Raw genomic sequence first — 23214 nt, forward strand, 5'->3', positions numbered from 1 at the left:
AAATCATTATAAGGTGTGGTATTAAAGTATGTCACTGACAGTATCGTTAACTATTCAGCCAACAAATTTCAATGAAAACTGCTAACAATCAGCGAAATGTGTGGCCTAAGTTGTTAGATGATCCGACTCGGATGCAGGAGGTCGCAGGTTCAAAACCCGGCCGAGTCATACCAAAACTTATAAAAATGATGATATCAGCTACCTCGCCTGGCGATCAGCATTAAGAGGTTAGTGTTAGGACTGGTCGGCCTGGTGTCAGGATAATGTGACTGGGTGTGACATCATGTTACATGTCTGCGGCATGATGCCCCAGTGCTATACATTACTATAAACTGCCACACTTCAGACATCGTAGCGATATGACTGAAAAACTGCTAAAGTTACGTTAAAAATACACACACACACACATACACACACACACACACACACACATATATATATATATATATATATATATATATATATATATATATATATATATATATATATATATATATATATATATATATGCATAAGCAACCTTGAAATAAGGGACATACACCTTTGTACGCATTTATACTATATTAATTTGGTTTTAGATTACGATGCGCAAACAAAACCAGTGAAGGAACAAATAGATTTTGAGTCGATCGAAGACACACGTTCTGTGAGTGTCGATACTAAAACCTGAAAATCGAGCTTATTCAACCTCTACCAAGCTTTTGTCAGGGGCAGATGCGTGTGGATGCGGTATAACTACCCCCTCCCCCATGAAATAAATACAAAACAATCAAACATTTCATACAGTGAGCTTTCTTTACAGCTATATCGTTTTAATTATGTTATGAAAATGCTTAAAATTCAGGAACATCGCCCCCTCCCCCTTAACTCCTTTTGGGGGTTCCGTCCCGCAGACCCTTCGCCTACTTGTTTACGAACATCCGTTAGTTCATCTTCTTACAAACGGTATTCCTTGCGGCAAGCGACTAGATCGGTTAAAGTTACGTGACAGAAAACAGTAAAACTTGTTAGTTCATAATACCACAAAAGGAACTATTCTTTCATTGATGTGCCTTTCTTGTGATCTCTGAAAATACTTCTAAATAATGACACAAATATAGTTCTGCTATTTATTTCTTGAGATTCCTTATTATATGTATGCATGTTTTGTAATTTTAAGAATTGAAATTCATTCTTTACAAGAAAAGTCATTTGCCGATAAATTCGATTTTTTTACTGCACGATTGCTCGATATCAAACCCATTAGAGGTCTCATTAGTCCCTTGTGACTTAAAGCTATAGAAATTACTTTAAATAAAATATGAAAATGGAGAGACAACACCCACCCATGGGAAGATATTGGCAACTTTTTAACCTTCCTACAACTGAGCGATCCTTGGACACGAACTCATGCGGACTTCTCGGCCATCAGCAAAAAATGATTTGTCATTTTAAAGTCGTGGCTAAGTTTGCCGGTTAACGTTTCTTTTATTATTTTTATTCTTCTATATTTACAAGAGTTGTTACATGTTTTGAAAGTTGTGCTTTTATATTTCAGCGGTATCTAGAACAGTGGCTCCAAAAATTTTTCGGGCCGCCACCCCCTTGATTATCCCTGTAAAAAAAAGCCATTGTTTAGCATTAGCGTCCCTCCTCCGTAATACCACTTCGGGGGTGGGGGTGGTACTCCAGTTTAGGAGCAACTGATCTAGAGAGAAAACAATCCTTGCATTGTACCACCTGTATAATATGTACAAGGACAGACCTCTACCAGATTTGCTTTTATTGCAAATTACCACTGTAACAATGCATTACTTGAGAACAGAAAAGGAACTCAGATTTACAGCTATATGAGGTTCCCCCTAAAATTGTCTAAACAATACATTTATAAAGTGATATAGGGCATGACTTTGATCAAGGAGAACGGAGAAAGTGAATGGAAGTATACAACTTTACAGAATTCCGCTCCTCTCCTTAGACCAAACATGTACTTGAAAGAAGATAATGATTGGTGTCTAATTTATAGTAATCAGGAGGGGAATCCCTAGCACTTGTCATATTCTTCTCAGGTAATGCATTGCCTCCACGGTGGTATTTTGCAATAAAATCCAATGATATTGTTCAGATATTCATATGCACCATCAATTTAAGTGAAGTATGCTTCCTTGCTTCTCTCCCAACTTCATGTTGGGTCCTTTACGAACATACATTATTTATTTATATTTAATAATTTAATTGTTTGGTGTCAGATACTCATTGTCAGAGTGACGTTTGAGGAGTGAAACTTTTAATATAACTAATGCAAATATCTTCAATTAATTAAAATTCTAACAACATTTAAGATTTTAAAACATGTTTTCCACTTTGGGTAATGAAGGTGCAGATAGCAGACTGATGGTCGATCAAAAATAAATTGACACATTTTCCCCGTGGTGGAAATCTATCGTAAGGGGTGTCTACGAAAGCGGATTTTTAATGGTTTTCCAGTGATGCATATATCATTTATGTTTAATAGTTATAAAAATATGTCAGAAAACACAAATCTGACAGTCTGATCTGATCTGACACAGCTTCAATTTGTCTATTAACTTTAATTCGGCGATTACACTCTTGTTTGATGTCAGAAATACTTATTTGTTACCTTCATGAAAAGAAACTTTAAAAAGCTAACTGGTCATACCTACTCTTTGTTGATATCTACAACAAGCAGTTATTTCCAAAGAGTCGAGAAGTGGAGCTCCTTAGTGACAAAAGCTTCATGATGTGATGAAACCTCTTTATACATTGAGAGTATACGCTCCAGTCGTTCATGCGCTCTTGTGCTTCAAGGACATGATTTCCCATATGGAAACTACATTAACGTTTATAATAATCAAATCAATTTTGACGTTATTACTAGCATCACAAGATTCCATTGGTCCTTAACTTCAGAACTTGCATTTCGGAACGAACCAAGTTAATTAATCGACTTGCAAGAGAACATTGTTCAGTCCAACCTGCTATAAGCAACATCTCCATTCCTAGAACAGAACAGAACAGTGCTTGTTAATTATGGATAATATGCATCACTTGTAGACATCTTGTTTCAACAAATAGTTAAAGTCACTCCTTTGTCCGGAAAATCTGTCTTTGTGTCTAATTGTCTACTTCAGTCATTCCATTCAGAAGTATTATGGGACGATCAGAATAACAATATGAAGAAAAACAGGTGGATTTTATATTTTGTTTTGGTTTTTGATTGTTTTTCTTTTTATGCTTTGCTTATTCACAAGAGCCTGGAATTCACACTCATACTGTATGTGTGGCACGTAGTAATTATGACAAGTGTATTTGTGACAAGTGTATCTAAGAGTCTTGTTTTTGTCACTGTCCAAGCTGTAGTGTGATTCAAGAAGGACGCAAAAAGAACACTTCAAATGAAAACGACAGTAATCTTGAGGTCTTTGAAATAGTGTTATATATTTCTTGTAGGTTACATTAAACTCTTGTTGTTATGTACTTATAGTGCACGTTCATATAATAATTTTCTTACTTGAAAGTAAACACCAGATCTATAGATTGATTTAACTATTTCTCATATTATTATTATTAAGTTACATTATGATATTCTAGAGCCAGTTGATATATTCCTTTGTACGGAACTTAACTGCTTTTCCTCAATTTCTTTATACATCCAATATATATTACGCCCATTCTGGTGCTAGTTTAAGGTAGTCGTATCATCTTTGGAAGTGTTTCATTTTGTAACAAACATAGGGGTGTGCGATATTTTAAATATATCTCTATGCATAGCTTTTGTTCGATTTCAATGAATATTTCTTTGTGGGTAGTCGGTGGAGTGAAAAGATTTCCTAAAACTAGTAATTAACCATTTTCTAGGAGCACACCTGATCATGTATATTCTTCGTGAGATTAGATGGTAGCATAGACCAATCTCGTAAAATAAATTCTCCATAATTTCTTAGCATAATGAATTCCCTTGATAGTTTTGAGGTGCACATGTTTACTAAACTTTAGCTTGGAAAGATTTTCTGATGGTTCATGCAATTGTTGGGCAAAGAAGAGAGACTATGCCAGTCTGAAATTAGGATCTCGTTAGTGTTTTGAGTGTTAGTTTATTTTAGGAAATTATTTGTTGCACTTGCGCATTTTAAGAACCCTACTGCAGAGAACGACTGTTTTCTTGAAATCCATGGAAATAAAATATTGACAGCAGACTCACAGAAGTGTTGCTTGATTCGTAATGAGACCTTTTGCGTGTAAAGGTTATGTAATTATGGTATATACCACATTAATGCATGCATTTGGAAAATATCTGGTATGTTAGCACTTGCATTTATATAGCAGATTCCAAGACACTTCCAGATAAAAAAAACAAAGCCTGGTATGCGGCTTCTAAAACTTACACTATTTGTGTGTATCAGCTTTATTACTTAAATTAACGTCTTACTGAAATCAAAGCAAGAATAGTGTTTCGAGCTTTACGAGGGCAGGAACTTTTTAAAAATATCCCAGCCCAACCGACCAGAAAAGAATTGGATGGTCCCTTTTTTCGCGAACAATCGTATATGTAAAGCAAGTGTAGTTTAATTTACTTTATAAAATGATCAACTGCTCGTAGAACACTAATGGCATACTCAGATGACAGTGACTTAACTTTTGTGCTTAGAAGCATTTTTTAAAATACTTTACATGATACGGTTCAGTAATTATAATGTTAATTTGATCTTTCGCTTATCACCATGACTCGGTAAACCTTGTAACCTCCGTGTCATTGTGTCAGATGAAAAATGCAAATCTTGGATCATATTTCTCTAGGAACACTTGTTCTGGCGACCTTTGTATCCTCAAATATCAGCTTCAGTATATATTTTTTATCCTTATTGCTACTACGTCCTTTTGTTACCATGTCTAGGCATTGGACAATGAGGCAGGTAAGTTTAAACCTATAACGAAGTCCAATTTGGCATATATAATGTAGACCCATTCAAACGATAAGAAAGCAAACAGCGAATCTATTTCTGAATATATATCAGTAATATTATACAAGCCTGAGTGTTTTGTTCAAAGTACCTTTAAACCAACAAAAAACAAAACAAACAAATTCATCTTAACAAAGGGATATATCATTTCAAATGATACAGTAAATACAGTCCAACTTCCCATGAACCACTGCCTGGTATTTTTTGGGTCTATAATACTATATCAGTAATTGATTACTTTAAAATGGCATTAAATTCAAGAAGCTAGTGTGAAAAAGACTTTTAAGCGTGTCGCCAATATAGTATGCAAAATACATTTGTTTTGTATGACTGAGTCTTCAGTTATGTAAATATATTTTGATATTTTCAGAGGAGTTGAAATTTAACTGAAGAATAACTGTTTGCTGGTTATGATTCCAGATGTATGTTCAATAGAACACTGGGTGATTGGGAAATGGTAGGGCGAAATAGATATTAGTTTGTTATGTTTAACAGAGCACGGGTGATAGGAGCATAGTAGGTACACAAAAAACTATTAGCGTGTTATGATGCTATATATCTGTTTGATAGAGCACGGCAAGATTGGTGAATGGCAAGGATAAATAAATAATATCATCTCTAGATGTCAGCTGTATGTTTAATAGAACATTGGGCGATAGAAGAATGGTAGGGAGAAATAACTCTTAGCTTCTTTTGATGACAAAATATGTTGCTAGTAAATTAATTTGCTTTTAATTTCATCCTAGGCCGTAAGCCTTGATTTAACGTTAGACGTGAGTTACCATAGGACGTGAATTAACGTAGACCGTGATTTACTGTACACCGTGAATTACTGTAGACAATGAATTACTGTAGGCTGTGAATTACTAAAGACCGTGAATTAATTTTGACCGTGAATTACCGTAGACCGTGAAATACTGTAGGCTGTGAATTATTGGAGTTTTCTGGTGAAATAATTGTGATAGTTGACTGGAGTGAAATAGGATGAATATTTTCTCTACCGTGTCGGAAAGATAATGACCAAGAAAGTTCAGCTATTTTTAGCTGATTGCATGGTGTAATGATAAGAATGGCCGCTACACATGTAAAGGAACCAAATGTCCAATACTGAGCATTCTTTCTTCCAATGTTTAGAGTGTTGTTTTGCCTCGAAGTAGGAAAGAGATGTATGTTACTACTGACGTTTGCTGTGCAAATATGCACAAATTATAACAGAACATAAACTATAAAACACTGGCTTTATTGCCAGGGATACGGTAAGAAATCTCCTGTCAGCCTGCTAAACGTGTTACCAACAAATACATTTGAGCATCAAATATAATGACAATATGCTTCAAAGGAGTGAATAACTAATATATATATATATATATATATATATATATATATATATATATATATATATATATATATATATATATATATATATATAATTTTGAGGGTGGAAAGCTTAAGTATGTTCACTCATTCGATCAAATATCCCCGTTGTTCACTAGTGTCAAACAAATTTCCTCTTTACGTTGTATGTTCATGATCAAATATGGAGGCAGTATGGTTTTTAACATTTGTACCATGACTGATCTTTTCCAGTCACTTACATAACCCATGCGTCATCGTTCAGTGTACCAATAAAACCATTTGTATAAATGGACAATGCATAGTCTTGTAGTGTACCAATAAACTCATTTGTATACAGAAACAACACATGATATTGTTGTGTACTAATAAACTCATTTGTATATTTTTAGAGAACATGTGATATTTGGAAGATAAGTTGGCAGTTTCTATTCGCCTGTAAGTTTGTCTCGAATATTATTAAGATGTAACGTTGTTTTTATATATATATATATATATATATATATATATATATATATATATATATATATATATATATATATATATATATATATATATATCTGTAATTAATTGATTAGTGGTCTTGAGAGTATGATGTCCATCTATATTGAGATTCACCAAAAGGGTTGGGGTAGTCAGGTTGCTAACTCACTCAGCCTAGCTCAATTACAATGTCCATGTACTGTCAGTTTTATAAGGAAGTGGCTATATAATAAGCGGCTCACGGAGCAAAACGTATGGAGACTGAAAATGTATTCCTTTTGTTATTGCTTGCATGGTTATTTGTTTTATATGTTGGTCTGCTTCTTGCTTCCTAGTACCAGTCAATGGATGGATGGAAGAAGACAATGTAAACAACGGAGTTATACTCAATCCAATAGACTTATATTCGATGTCGATCTTATACTATGTTGGAATTTATCTCAGACACCGAAAATGAAACATATTGCCAGGGATTTCGGATGCCGAGTCTGTACCATAATTCCAATCTCAGACGCCAATCGTGGACCATAATAGCATTGATTTGATCCCAGATGTAAATCATACACTTTGATGACATTGATAACAGACGCCATTCAAGTACGGCGTTGATAGCAATCTCAGACACCAAACATTCACAACTCTTGGCAGTAATCTGAAATAATGTTCATGCACCATATTGACAGTGATCTCAGATGCTTATCGTGTACCATGTTGACAGCGTTATGGAATATGTTGAAAAACCAATAATAGGAACTCAAACATTCTCCCATAGTCCACGGTTGGCACTTTCTGTCCTGTTTGGTGTATATTTGTAATTCATAAATAATACAATAAATAAACCAAGCTCGATTTGTTTTGTGATGTCCTTCGTGGTAATGGTATATCGAATGGTACGTGCAGGCAAGACAATGGGTACCGTTTTGCTTGCGGACCTAGGTTCGTACTCCGTACAGACAAATGAAAATTTCTATAACTTCTGTGATAGTATCTTAATGTAGATTTAATGTATCTAAGTCAATAATCCGATTGTGATAGATGTATTTTTCAGAGTCAACTGGCCGATTGTAATAGTCACCATCCAGATTCTGACAGGTGTATATGTCAAATTCACAAGGGCGATTCTGATAGATGTATTTGTCGAAGTCACCAGGCCGATTCTGATAGATGAATTTATCTCGATACCACCAGGCCGATTCAGACAGATGCATGTTTCAAGTTCACCAGGCCGATTCAGACAGATGCATGTTTCATATTCACCAGGCCAATTCAGATAGATGCATGTTTCATATTCACCAGGCCGATTCTGATAGATGCATGTTTCAAGTTCACCAGGCCGATTCTGATAGATGAATTTATCTCGATATCACCAGGTTGATTCAGACAGATGCATGTTTCAAGTTCACCAGGCCGATTCAGATAGATGCATGTTTCATATTCACCAGGCCAATTCAGATAGATGTATGTTTCATATTCACCAGGCCGATTCAGATAGATGCATGTTTCATATTCACCAGACTGATTCAGATAGACGCATGTTTCATATTCACCAGGCCGATTCAGATAGATGCATGTTTCATATTCACCAGGCCGATTCAGATAGATGCATGGTTTATATTCACCAGACGGATTCAGATAGATGCATGTTTCAAGTTCACCAGGCCGATTCAGATAGATGCATGTTTCAAGTTTACCAGGCCGATTCAGACAGATGCATGGTTCATATTCATGAGGCCGATTCAGATAGATGCATGTTTCAAGTTCACCAGGCCGATTCAGACAGATGCATGGTTCATATTCATGAGGCCGATTCAGATAGATGCATGTTTCAAGTTCACCAGGCCGATTCTGATTCTAGTTAAAACATGACACCAAGCTTCTACTCGTTTCAAGTTCACCAGGCCGATTCAGACAGATACATGTTTCATATTCACCAGGCCGATTCAGATAGATGCATGTTTCAAGTTCACCAGGCCGATTCAGATAGATGCGTGTCAGATAGATGCATGTTTCAAGTTCACCAGGCCGATTCAGATAGATGCATGTTTCATATTCATGAGGCCGATTCAGATAGATGTATGTTTCAAGTTCACCAGAACGATTATGATTCTAGTTAAAACATGACACCAAGCTTCTATTCGTATGAGGTTAAGCATGTCGTCCATGATATGCGCATACCGACCAACATTAGCCCGTTCCTATCCGGCTACCTACTAACGTTTAGGAGACCACTCCGGTGGCCTAGTGGTTAGAGTGTCCGCCTTGGATGCGGGAAGTCGTGGGTTCGATCCCCAGCCGAGTCATATCAAAGACTTACAAAAACGGCACTAACAGCTGCCTTGGATTAAGAGGTTAGTGTTAGGACTGGTCGGCCTGGTGTCAGGATAATGTGACTGGGTGGGACATCATGCTACATGTCTGCGGCATGATGCCCCAGTGCTAGGCATCACTATAAACTGCCACTCTGCATCGTAGCGATATGACTGAAGCATTGTTAAAGCTACGTTAAAAATCCAAATCACACACGCACACACTCATTTAGCCCATGATCAGTGATATCGGTCTACCTTCCAATAAGTAGTCAGTGCTCAGGTAGTATGGGTTGGTGACGAGAAAGGTGTTGGTTCAAATCCTGAAAACGTTTAACTGAGGCATTGAATTGTTTTTGTCAGACTGGAATAATGTAGTGCCAGTTTCAGACTGGAGACATTAATTGCTAGTGTCAGATTCGAGAAACACAATGCTAGAATTGTATTTCATACTAGAGAAACGTAGGACTGTTGTCACATTTGTGCAACGTATCGCTATTGTAAGACTGGAGAATTTTACTTATAGTGTCAAATCGAAGCAATGTCGTCTCTGATCATTGTTAGTGTCAGAATGGAGCAACCTATTGCTAGTGTCAGATAGGTGCAGTGCATTACTAATATTAGGTCTGAGCATATCTTTGCTACAGCAAAATTTGTTATAAATAAGAAACGACACCCATGTGCTAAAACTGAATCCGTTATCGCAAACTTGTGACACTTGAGCTCCAATGGACCTGAAAAATGTCTTGACAAGTTTTTGAAACTGCAGGAGAAACAATAAAGCTAAAATGTTTCATTGAGCAAGCAGCTTTACAATGCTAGGAGAGATTAGTATAGACATGTATAACTACGGTCTTTATAATGCATGGGGAGATTAGCATAGACGTGTATAACTACGGTCTTTACAATGCTAGAAGAGATTAGCATAGACATGTATAACTACGGTCTTTACAATGCTAGGAGAGAATAACATAGACGTGTATAACTACGGTCTTTACAATGCTAGGAGAGATTAGCATAGACGTGTACAACTACGGTCTTTACAATGCTAGGAGAGATTAGCATAGACGTGTATAACTACGGTCTTTACAATACTAGGAGAGAAAAAGATAGACGTGTATAACTACGGTCTTTCCAATGCTAGGAGAGAATAACATAGACGTGAGTAATGAATGGGGTGAGATTAGCGAAAATGGGAATTAGCATTAAAAACACCCCTGGGTAAGATTAGCGACAATGGAAATTTAACATTAACCACCCTGGGTCACTCTTGGGACAATGGAAATTTAACATGGGCAAAAAAAAAGACATCCACTCTGGGGACAAGGGAATTTAACATTGGAGAAAGGAAATATCCATTCTAGGGACAAAGGCATTCGAACAATGGAGAAAAAAAAATATCGATTCTAGGGACAAAGGCAATTGAACAATGGGAGAAAAAAAAATAATATCCATTCCAGGGACAAAGGCAATTGAACATGGGATTTTTTTTTTTTTTAAATTAAAAAAATAAAAAATAAAAATAAAAATAAAAAATAAAAAAGGGGTAGGCAATGGAAAGTCAATCTCTTTTCGAGAAATGTGGGTGGCCCTGAAAAGGGCCTTTGGTTTTATGTTAATATTAACATAGACGGCATCTGTCATATCTTCTTCTTCTTAAACTCCTTCTAACTGCAGGTCCATACACAAGTACCCTCTTGAGGCATCCTTGTCTTTCTATGTAAACTCATCCATAGACTAGTATCTGTCCTATCGACAACAGTCCACTTGGACCGGACATACATGGGTATGTCCGTCCTGAACATCATTGTTGACACAAGGGTGGAAGATTGAACGTCGGTCCACATCTTGAGGCTCCGAGAACAGGTGAGTGATTGCGCTGAACTGCGCTTATTTATAGGGAGAGGAAGGATTGAAACGGATTGAGTTCATTGACCAATCCAAACACGCGTGACAAAATTCAGTCAGCCCGCATCCAATCCGAAGAGAGCAGTCTGTGACGTCACGTGGTCTATATAGATTCACTAGCGCCTGTGTGCAGTCAATCTATGCGACAGTGATTCAACATGACGGAAACTCAGAAAACGATTCACTGGGGTGCACCAGCAGTGGAGACCGCCCAAGGGAACCCGGACTTACTTTCAGAAGAGGTACATTGGGGTTTTGTGGATTTTCTTACCTCGCAAGAATTTGTTCCGGAACTTTCGTCTCATTCTTCATTACCGCAAGTGGAGAATTTTAGACAGAGACAGAAAGAAGAATTGGAGAAATTTATGCAACGACAAAAGGAAGCGGAACAAGCTTTTCTCCTACAGCAACAGCAACAGCAACAAGAAGAGGCAAGAAAAAAACAGCAACAAGAAGAAGTAGCAGCAAAGAAACAAGAGGGTGAAAATCAAACGGTCACGGTACTGTTGGACATTTTAGCGGAGTTAAGAAGTCTGAAACAAATGTATCAGACTTCTTTATCACGACCGAAGAGAATACGACCTTCCCGAGCTAAACACGCCAACCCTGTGACTAAGCCTACCGTACCACCCTTAGTGATTTCAACCCAATCATCATCATCAGAAGTAGGCCTCGGCCGTGGCAAAGGCTTAAGGCAGTTAAAGTTGATTGCTTAAACTCACCCCTACACCAAAAAAGGCCCTTTTCAGGGCCACCCACTTCTCTCGAAAAGAGATAGCCTTTCAATTTGCCAATAACTCAAAAATCAACAAAAAAAACCCATTTTACCCTTATAGTACGTGTCTGTGTATGAGTGCGTGAGTGTAGTTTCTTATTTTAAAATCAAAACTCAAAGACACTTACCTTATATAATTAATGTATTCTTTTCTCCATAGTTACAATCCAATTCACATTTCACAACAGAACACTTTATAAATTACATTCACTTCTTCTGTTTCTTTTTTTTTACTCTCTCTTTTTTTTCAATTTCTTCACCGTCACAGTCGTTTCCTCCTCTTCCTCCTCACTTTCTTCCCTTCTTCTTTTCTTCTCCTGTTTCTTTTTCTTCACCTGGCTGCTTTCTTCTTCTGAAGAATCCATCTTTTCTTCTGACTCCTCTTGTTTCTTTTTTGGGCAATCTGGAGACCAATGTCCTTTTTCTTGACAATAATAACAGGTATCTTGACTTTTGTCTTTTCTAGCCCCTGTTTTTTTTTTTCTTTTTTGACGGTCTGGACACTCTGAAGACCAATGCCCTTTCTTCTGACAGATATAGCAAGTATCTTGACTTTTATCTCGAAAGGAAGGAGAGTAGTCCGTCGGCTGGTATGAAGAGAATTTTCTAATGACCCCTCGCAAAGCTCTGATAAAACGTTCAATCTGGCTAGTCTCTTCCATCGTTGTGCTCGGTTTGAGAGTGAAATGAATAGTGAAAGGACAAGACACACACCCTTTTATATACGCTGGTTTGCCATGACTATAAATTAGTCTATGGTGTTTAAACTTGAGTCATTTGACGTTTTGCACTCAAGATGAAACGATCCTATTCATTCGAGAAGAAAGAAGAAGAAGAAAGTAAGAGGCAGAAACGTGATCTATCGCCTCGTACCAGAGCTGAAGTCTTGGCACAAATTCATGCCAGTGATTTTGAAGAGGACATGAGTGAACCAGAATCTGAACCCTCTAAACAAAGTTCACCACCCTTAGTCAACCCTGAAAAGTACTATTCCATTCTAGAAAATTTAGAACCACGGCTTACACCTACACAGTGAAGTTTAAAGATTTCAAGACCGGTCTTACCATTATAGAAATCAGAAGGGTTTATCACTGAGATGTGGGATTCTTTGCTCACCTCACTCAAGCGACAATGTCAACCCAAAGAAGACGATCGCTTGACACTATCCATAGATCACGACAGCTTGAAATCCCCTGTTTGGATCGAGTTTAGCAGACCCGCAGAACTAACCCCTTCCAAAGTCATGGACAAGATTCAACACGTACAACAATCTAATGACCAGTTTGACATCACCGATGGAAAAGCCACACTGAAAATGGCCCACGTCTCACCTCCTCAAGGAACCGGACAACGCAATAAGGTGTTATTGGTGAACGACCTTCGCAGCACCAAAAAGAGTCTCGTCCAAATTCACAATTCTCAAGACCAGATGTGTTTAGGCCGAGCCATCGTGGTGGGACGAACCTATGCCAACAAGAACGACACGGTAGAATGGAAAAGAGCCTGGAAAACTATTCAACGGTCCGACCGAGCCAAACAACGAAACGAAGCAGAACTCCTGTTACAACAAGCCGGACTGTCCAAAGACACACCCTGTGGCATTCCTGAGATGCAAAAATTGCAAGATGCCCTAGCTCCACGATACACCTTGAAAGTGCACCCTCAAGAAATGCGCGGACCTCTGTTGTTTCGAGGCCAAAACTTTAAGGACGGAAAATACATTCATGTCTATTATCACGATGACCATTTCGATACCATTACCACTATCACCGGATTCCTGGGATACAGTTATTACTGTGAGAAATGTGACTATGGCTATAACAATCGAGAGCAACACAAACATTGCGGATGGAAATGCTCAGGATGTTTGGCCTCTCCACCCTGTCTGAGCGAAGGACAAGAAAGAGTACATTGTCCTGCTTGTCTGCGTACGTTTGTCAGCCCTGCCTGTTACCAACAACATCTGAAGACGCAAGGTTCACAGCAGAAATGTGCTTGTCAACTCCTGAGATTGTGCCCTACGTGTGGACAAGGCCTACGTACCAACAGTGCCAAGACACACGTATGTTCAGGAAAAAAAAATGTCACATTTTTCACCACATCGTGGACTTGGAACATCAATGCTACGTGCAAAAATACCAACCCCCACCAGAGAAAGAGGATGGACACAAGAAGAAAGGCAATTTCATCTTTTTCGATTTCGAATGCATGCAAGAGACTGGCATTCACGTTCCTAATTTCTGCGTGGCTCATCGAGCGTGCGAGAAGTGCATTCAAGAACCTATCTTCAGTCATTGCCCTCACTGCAGCAAGATTCCTGGAGGACGGGAATAAATCTTTCGAGGACCGAACACGTTAGCCGATTTTGCCCAATGGGTCTTAGACCCCATCGACAAGACATGGAGCCAAGAGGACATCGAACGTTACGGAGATTGTCATCGTCATGCCACAGTGATGGCTCACAATTTCTCCGGATACGATGGACAGTTTCTTTTGAGGTATTATACGGAACAAGGCATCGAACGTCCTAAAGTCACTTTGAACGGAGCCAAAATCATTTTCATGCAAGTGGGGCAAGTGCAGTTTAAAGATTCGATGAGCTATTTGGCCATGCCTTTGAGTCGAATGCCTAAAACGTTTGGAATGATAGAAATGGCTAAAGGGTACTTTCCACACTTTTTCAGTACGGAAGCCAATCAACACGCCGTTCTACCCCATCTGTCTGAGGCTCACTATTTCGACCCCGAAAACATGCGTACCGAACAACGAGAAGCTTTCTACGCTTGGTACCAGGCTCACGCCTCCGACCCTTTTGACTTTCAGGAAGAAATGTTAAAGTATTGTCGTTCCGACGTGGACATTTTACGACGTTGCTGTGGAAAATTTCGAGAACTGTTCATGGAACACGGAGGGGTCGATCCTTTGAAAGAAGCTTGCACCATTGCCAAAGCGTGTTCCTTAGTGTATCGACAACGATTCATGCCTGAAAACACCGTGGCTGTCATCAGTCCTCAAACACCCCCAAAGTCAAACGTCAATACTCGGTCAAAGCCCTACGTTGGTTACATTACTTGTGCGACAAGGAAGACAAATGGATTCAGCACGCCCGCAACAAAGGGGGTGAAAAGCCCATCGGAACGTATTCAGTCGATGGCTGGGACTTAGAAAACCCCAAGATCGTGTACGAGTTTAACGGTTGCTTATTTCACGGATGTCCCGTCTGTTACCCTGACCGTAGCACTAAAAATCAGTTTTTACAACGAACCATGGAAGACTTGTACCAGGACACTTGTCAGTGACGCCTAAAGTTAGAACAGCAAGGATACCAAGTGGTGGAAATGTGGGAACACGAGTACGATCACCGTATGAAAACCGATCCTGAGTTTAAACGTGTCGTGGAAAGTTACAAGCTGATGGACCCCCTGAACCCGAGGGATAGTTTGTACGGAGGAAGGACCAATGCCACCTGTTTGCTGTACCAAGCCGACGAAGAGAAAGGAGAAGAAATCAAATACTTGGACGTGTGTTCGCTGTATCCTTACGTGTGCAAATATTGTCACTTTCCTGCAGGGCACCCGCAATTGCTGACGGAACACATTGACCTGAAAAACATTCGACAATACGAAGGCTTGATCAAATGCAAAGTTTTGCCTCCCACGAACCTATACCATCCCATCTTACCTCACCATTGCCAAGGCAAACTGATGTTTCCTTTGTGCCGTACTTGTGCCGAAACGTGCAACCAAGACCAACCTTGTCAGCACACCCAGGAAGAACGGGCCTTGACGGGAACCTGGGTCAGCGTAGAATTGTTAAAAGCTCTGGACATGGGATACCAACTGTTAGAAGTGTACGAAATTTGCCACTTTCCCATGACACAACAATACCACAAGGGTGACCTCACGCAGAAAGGCATTTTCGCCGACTACGTGGATGCCTTTTTGAAACTGAAGCAAGAAGCCAGTGGCTATCCGTCCTGGTGTCACACTCCCGAAGACCAAATAAAATTCCAAGAGAAATACTGTGAACAAGAAGGCATCTCTTTAGACCACATCGAGAAAAACGAGGGCAGGCGATCATTTGCCAAAGTGATGTTAAATTGCTTGTGGGGTAAAATGGCACAACGACCGTGTTTACCCAAGTCGGAATATTTGACAGAACCTTCCCGCTACTTCCAGATGATTCACGACAAAACCAAATACATGAAACACGTGGACGTCGTTCGAGAGAATTTCATCTTGGTCAATTACGAAGAAGATCTAGACTTTGTACAAGACGACCCCTTTGGAAATGTCATCATTGCGGCTTATGTGACAGCCCATGCTCGCTTAAAATTGTACGAAGCTTTAGAACTGTTAGGGGAACGCGTCCTGTACTTTGACACGGACAGTTGCATTTACATCCATCACCCGAGTCAACAGTACCCTGACATCGAAGGAGACCGTTTAGGAGCCTAGACAGACGAGCATCCCGACGACAAGATTCTAAGCTTCGTCAGTGGCGGTCCCAAAAATTACGGCTACGAATACCGGGACCGACAAGGAGAAGTGCACACGACGTATAAAGTGAAAGGATTGACTCTGAATTATCGTACCAGTCGAGTGGTGAACTTTGGGGTATTGAAAGAAGCCTTGCAATCGGGAGAGGATGGACACTTTAAAGTGACCACTCACCAACCGAACAAGATTGTACGTTTACCCACTCACCACATCGTCAGTAGACCCTTGGAAAAAATCTATCAAATCGTGTACCAGAAGCGAGTGAGACTTCCCAATCACTTTACGTTGCCGTACGGTCACATCGATATTGGTCTGTTTATAAAAAGGAACCCTAGGCAAGATCGATAGTTCATTAGGACTACCAAGACCGAGCGAACAAGATGAATACTTTCAGAGAAACACAAAACAAGTTTAGACAGGCACAATTCAAGTGTGGGGCTTCTGAAGTGGAATGCGATTGTGAGCCTTGCGACTTTTCAACCTGTGTTAGTGACAGTACCAGAAGAACCCGTCACCCAGGACAGGACTGTCGTGGACAGGCCTGAAAGACCCTTTCGGGAGGACACTTCTGTGATCTTACCCCCTATAGAACTGGTCAGAACTTTACCCAAAACATGTTGTACAGACACTTGTGTTTATTTCACGTTGATGGTTATCATGTGCCTTTTATCGTTGTACTTAAGTCTTTGCCTTTTATGTATGTTTGTCTTTCGTATTCATGTTTAAAACATTCAATAAACGTGTTCTGAAAAAAAGTATATAAACTCTCGTCTTGTTTGTTTTCGTGTCACAAGTGACATTCCTGACACTATGGCTACCTCTGCTGTCTCTGCTCCCTCTTCCTCCACTGTCAAAGTCGTCGACGAACACTTAGATCGTGCCAGTTGGGAGGCTTTGTATCTTCGCCATCCCTTTAACATGCTCATTGCTGCACTTAGTGGTTCAGGCAAAACCGAATTCGTCAAACGTTTGATCGAACATAAACATCATTTGATCGATCGGCCACCGCAGCGGATCGTGTGGTGTTACAAAGAGTGGCAATCGGCGTACAGCCTCTTGCGAGAAAGTCAAGGCGATTCCATCGTGTTTGTGGAAGGCATTCCTAAAGAAGACGACGGCATCGTCTCTGACTCCCGTCAAACCTATTTGGTCATATTTGACGACATGTTAGGAGAAGACGAAGAAGAAATTAAACTGTGGTTTACGCGCAAAGGGCATCACCGTAATGCCAGTGTCGTTTACATCACCCAAAATTTGTTTCAACAAAGTAAAGCCCATCGCACCATGCGCATTACGTAGTCTTGTTTAAAAGCCCTTGAGCTACATAGCAAGTGCAAGTCTTAGCCGAACAGTTAGGGACACCTTGGCTGACTCAGGTGTACGACGATGCCACTCAAACTTCACACGCCTATTTACTCTTCGATTTGAAACCTACGACCCCCGAGGATTTGCGATTTGGTACCCACTTGTTTCACCACTGGTGCCAAGACGGAGGGCCTGTCCTGTACACGTCTCCGTCCACGACTTAATTTCACTCCACAAAAAAATCTATAAAAACCTCAGACCCTTTTCGTCTGTCTCACACACATTTTGAACATGACGTCCCTTCAGTCGCATCTTCCCGTCAAATTGATTCGTGCCTTGTATGGCATCAGTCGAGAAAAAAATCCACAAACACGAGCTCGTGTCTTAGAAGCTAGTCTCAAAGAAGTCTTACGATGGTTCACGGTGACGGCACGTCAATTACTCCAAGGAATCATTCAGATTCCTCATCAAACCAAACGCTTTTCTGATCGAAACAAAGTCGCTTTGACCCAACTGGCCGATCCCCGCATCGACACTCAAGCCAAAAAACAAATCATTTTGAAACCTGGAGGAAGCGGTACTCTAGGAGGGGTCATCATTCGCTCTCTCTTAAGATGGGATCCTAATGCCCCCAAACTTCTCCCCAAGAAAAAAGTCAAACGAAGCTCCAAGAAGAAGAAAAAGACCAGGTCCCCAAGGAGAACTTCTCCAGTGGCGGGACCCTCCTCTCACCAGACACCACCCCGGAAAAAGAAAAGAAGCCCCCAGAAAAAGAAAAGTCCACAGAAGAAAACTAGTCGCAAGAGAGGCACTTCGGCCAGGACGCAACTTTACACTCGCAAACCACGACCTGCCACGGCGGTGACCGTGTCTCCGGCAGCCTCAAGTTCATCCACTTCTCCGTTGATGACACCAAGAACTGAAGAGTACTTGGAGACGTTGATCACACCAAGAACTTATCCGTTGATGACCCCTAGAAGAACTTCCCCAGTGGCAGGACCCTCCAATATAGTGGCAGTGGCTGCTGCTCACAAAGTACCTTCTCCCAAAATCAAAGTCCAAGAAAGATCGGGCATGTTACAAAGTTTACTGGATTTGTCCAAGCAAGAACTGACTCGATTTAGTCCGTTGCGTACCCCTGCACGACGTGTCATGCCTGTCCTGAAGTTGATACGACGTAAAGACAATCAGTGGCGACGCGTTCCAGTATAAAAAAGGTGTGTGACCAAGTAGGTTATCGGTGTTTTTTGGTGCTCCTGAAGACTCAAAGATGTCACCCTCCAGAAAACATCCCTCTTCTAAACAACCCCAAGGAAAGAAAAGGAAAGGACTGGCTCCTCGTTTAGTCAAACATGGGGACATGTTATCTGTCCTGTCCAAAGCTTCTCCACCTCTACGAAAAAAACTCATTCAATCAGCCTCCAAAGAGGTCATCGATACCGTGTGCGAATGCTGTTTGAACGTCTTGAAAGGCACGATCCCTTTGTCCAAACACCAGAAACAATGCTTAGGCAAACATCGTCACGTTCTTCGCCAAATGGTTCAAAAGAAAATCCCCATTCGTCAAAAGAAGAAGATGTTGGTCCAACGTGGAGGCATTTTACCCCTCTTGTTAGGTCCCTTACTGAAAGGAGTCTTGGGAACCATGTTGGGAGGACTGGTGGGAGCAAGATAAAAAGGTCCTCGGAAGTCCCAAGATCTCAGAATCGACCCCTGACAACCCCATGGAAGGACGAAAACTGGCTTTAGTGCCTTACAAACGATGGATGGAATACCTTCGTTGGCAATAGCAACGCACCCCGCATTTACCTCCCAATCCCCATTTGAGCGAGATGTCCCAGTTACAACACGAATTGCAGTCCTTGATGGATCGCCAAGATTTGTCCGAAACAGAAAAATCGCAAAAGTACGGTCAACTCTTGCAACGACTACAACTCTTTCACCAGAAAGCTTTAGACGAAACAGCTCTACCCACTCTGAAAGATTTTAAGACCTTAATGAAAAGTCCAGCACCATCATCACTACCACCACCACCACTACTACCATCCCCAGGGGTCACCAGAGATGCTAATCCACGAAGACCTGAGGAAGAAGAGATGCGAGAAGTGTTTCAAACACCGTCAGCAGCACCCATTTCAAGTAAGATTGCAGCATCCTTGTTGACCCCGTCCCCCACATCCCAACGAGAAGAAATGAAAGCTTGGGTTAAAAAGATGACGTCCACTCCTCCTTCGACAGAAGTGAAAAAGAAAGAAGGGAAACCAGAAGTGAAAAAAGAAAAGAAGACCAAAGCCATTCCATTACCACCTCCACCACCACTACCTTCGACTTCTACTCCCGTAGCCCATCGGACACGTAAATCCGTTTTTAGACCACCCTTTCGACCCACCCAAAGTAGCATCACCGAAGAGTGGGTGACTTATTAACACACCAAAAAAAAATAATAAAAAAATGGAGAAGGTGTTAGGCAGCATTTACTACGATCCCTCGCATCCTGCAGGTTACGCAGGAGTTCAAAAATTGTATCGTGCTGCTAAAATGCGACTGAAAAGTCTCCGTTTACCTCAAGTGCAACGATGGTTACAAGAACAAGCTACCTACACTTTACACAAACCCATTCGACGCAAGTTTTCCAGAAGTCGCACTTGAGTGGAAGGCATCGATCATCAATGGCAAGCCGATTTAGCCGATGTCTCTCATTTGGCCAGCTACAATCGTCGCTACAAATATTTGTTTTGTGTCATCTTTTCCAAATTTGCCTGGGTCGTACCCTTGACTTCCAAATCGAGCAGCGAGTTAGTGCGAGCCCTGCAACTAGTGTTGAAACAAAGCGGTCGTCACCCTCTTCGATGGCAAACGGACAAAGGCACCGAATTTCTGAACCAAGCTTTCCAAAAAGAATTAAAAAAACGTGACATTCATTTTTTTTACCACCGAGAATCCCGAAACCAAAGCTAGCATCGTGGAACGTTTTCAACGCACTTTGAAAGAACGCATGTGGAAATATTTTACGCATCACCACACTCTGAAGTACATCGACGTCTTACCGCACCTGGTGCAAGCGTACAACCAATCTTACCATCGAAGCATCGGACGTGCCCCGCAAGAAGTGACTCCCGAGAACGAAGTGTTGGTGTTTGAGCGCCTGTTTGGTACGTCCCCGACGAGGGCTGTCCCCAAGAAAAGTGGAGACTTGACCGTTGGAGATTGGGTGCGCATTGGCAAAACCAAACGCACTTTCGACAAAGGTTACTTACCTAACTGGACGACCGAATTGTTTCGTGTCACTGGACGAGTGCATGGCCGTCATCCTGCCGTCTATAAATTGGAAGACATGAACGGAGAAGTGCTCAAAGGAACGTTTTATTTGCCCGAGTTACAACGTGTCACCAAAAAAGAAGACGACGTGTACGACATCGAAAACATTCTCGAACGCAGAACCCGTAAAGTGGGCAAACGACGTGTCAACGAAGTCAAAGTACGTTGGAAAGGATATCCACCCAGTTTTGATTCTTGGATCGACGCTTCGCAAGTCATCGACTATAAAAAGAAGTGACTATCATGCCCTTTCACACAGACGTAGCTACATCGACCACTCCTTCACCCAGTTCTTCTCTGCAAGATTTACAAAAACAACCCTTGTGGGTGTGGTGTGGAGAACGTGTACCTAAAACGCAAATCGTCTTTTTCTGCCAGATCTTCGTGGTGTATTGTGTCATCGGGGCAGCCATTGCCAATTTGAGTTTGCAACAAGGAGACAAACAATTGTGGACCATTTTATTGAGCAGTTGCATCGGTTGCCTGCTTCCCAATCCCTCCCTGAAATTCTCTTCCAACGGGAACCACGGGAACCTTGTGTCCAGTGCCAGTGCCAGTCACCACTCCAACAACAACCAGAACCCCATTTTGGGCGGAGACAGGCCTCTGACGTCCAGTAACCCCTCGGACAGCCACAGAACTCTGGAATTATGAGTCACCAAAACCAATTTTACTTAACCTTACCCAGTGACAGTTCCATGGAGGTGTTTCCCAACAACACGTTGTGCTGTTACACAGCCAAATTACCTCAGACCATTCCCTTAGATCACAAAGCCCATTGGGAAGTGGCTTTAGTAGAAATCATTCACCCGACCCAAGTCCTCAATGTCCTTCCCAATGAAAATGTTTTTGATGTAGAAGTTCATGACGAACAATTGCAACAGTACTTGGATACCTATGGCAAATATGACAAGAAAACCCCTGACACAAAAAATCAGAAGTACACCACCTATCACTTGTTCATTCATCCAGGCTATTATTTTAGTGGTCAACATTTGGTGAGCACCATGACCTCCAGATTTAATGTCGTGTTTCTGAAAGCTTTGGAGAGTGTCCAAAAAAGTGTCACCCTGGAATATCACCAAGCGGCTCGTTGCTTCTTGATGAAATTTGACGGGAGTAAAATCGTGTCCATTTTATTTTGTCCTGAATTGTTTGACATGTTGGGCGGAGACATGGACATGAGAATGGCCATGCTCAAGAAAAACGAATTACCAATCGTTTACGACAACGAGTCTTTTAGCAAGTTATTTCGTGCCCCGATAGAATTGAACCAAGGACTGAATTTGATGTTCGTGTACTCCGATGTGGCGGAGTACAACGTGGTGGGACACACCTCCGCACCGTTACTGCGTGTCATTCCTTTCAAAGTGGATTCTGCCACGGTCACTGACGAGGAAGGTGGAAACACTTATCACGTTCACCGCGAATTTGTCCATCCTCACTATTTACCTGTCAGCAAGTCGAATTTGGACATGGTCAACATTGCTATAAAAGGAGATCTGGGGCAAAATATTTCATTCACCAAAGGAAAAGTCACGGTGAAACTCCATTTTCGAAAACGGTTCTCTCACGACTCGTAAGTCATGTATCCAGTGTACCGAGGGGTTGCTCGACAGCTAGGACACGGTTTAGGAGATATGTTAAAATCGGCTTTTCGTTCGGTGGCCCCGGTGTTGAAACCGATGGTGACACGCGGATTGCACGCCTTGAAAGATGCGGCACTGACACAAGGCAAAGAATTTCTCCAAAATGTCATCATCGACAAACAAAACCCTAAAGAAGCCTTCTTGAGGGCAGGCAAAAATGTCTTGCTGCAAACGGGCAATGACCTTTTGGACCAACGAGAAACACCTATAAATGCCCTGCACGCTAACGAGCCAGGCATTCAGCAAGGACAAGGCAGAAAGAGACGACGAAGAAAACACCCTTTCACCAGACTTTACCCGTCTAAAGCTAGAAAGACAAAGAAAAGAAGAACCGTTCGAGACTTAGACGTTTTCGATTATTGAGACACAGAACAAAATGATGCACCGAGAGTCTTGTGCTTGTTCCAAGTCGGAACTGGATCTCTTTGCCATGCCCCCTACCATGATGACGATGCAAGAATCCCAATGGGTGGAATTTCATCCCGTCTCCTCTTTGACGGATTCCGCTCCCATCGAGTTTGAAATCAAAGGACAACCCGAAGATTACATCGATCTGAATAGCAGTTACCTGTATTTGAAAGTGAAAGTGGTCAAAACTGACAACACCAATCCAGGAGGCGATGCTAGAGTAGCTACTGTCAACAATTTCATACATTC

Source organism: Sinohyriopsis cumingii, chromosome 18 (assembly GCF_028554795.1).
Source record: "Sinohyriopsis cumingii isolate HCF-2022 chromosome 18, ASM2855479v2, whole genome shotgun sequence".
NCBI classification, from domain to species: Eukaryota; Metazoa; Mollusca; class Bivalvia; order Unionida; family Unionidae; genus Sinohyriopsis; species Sinohyriopsis cumingii.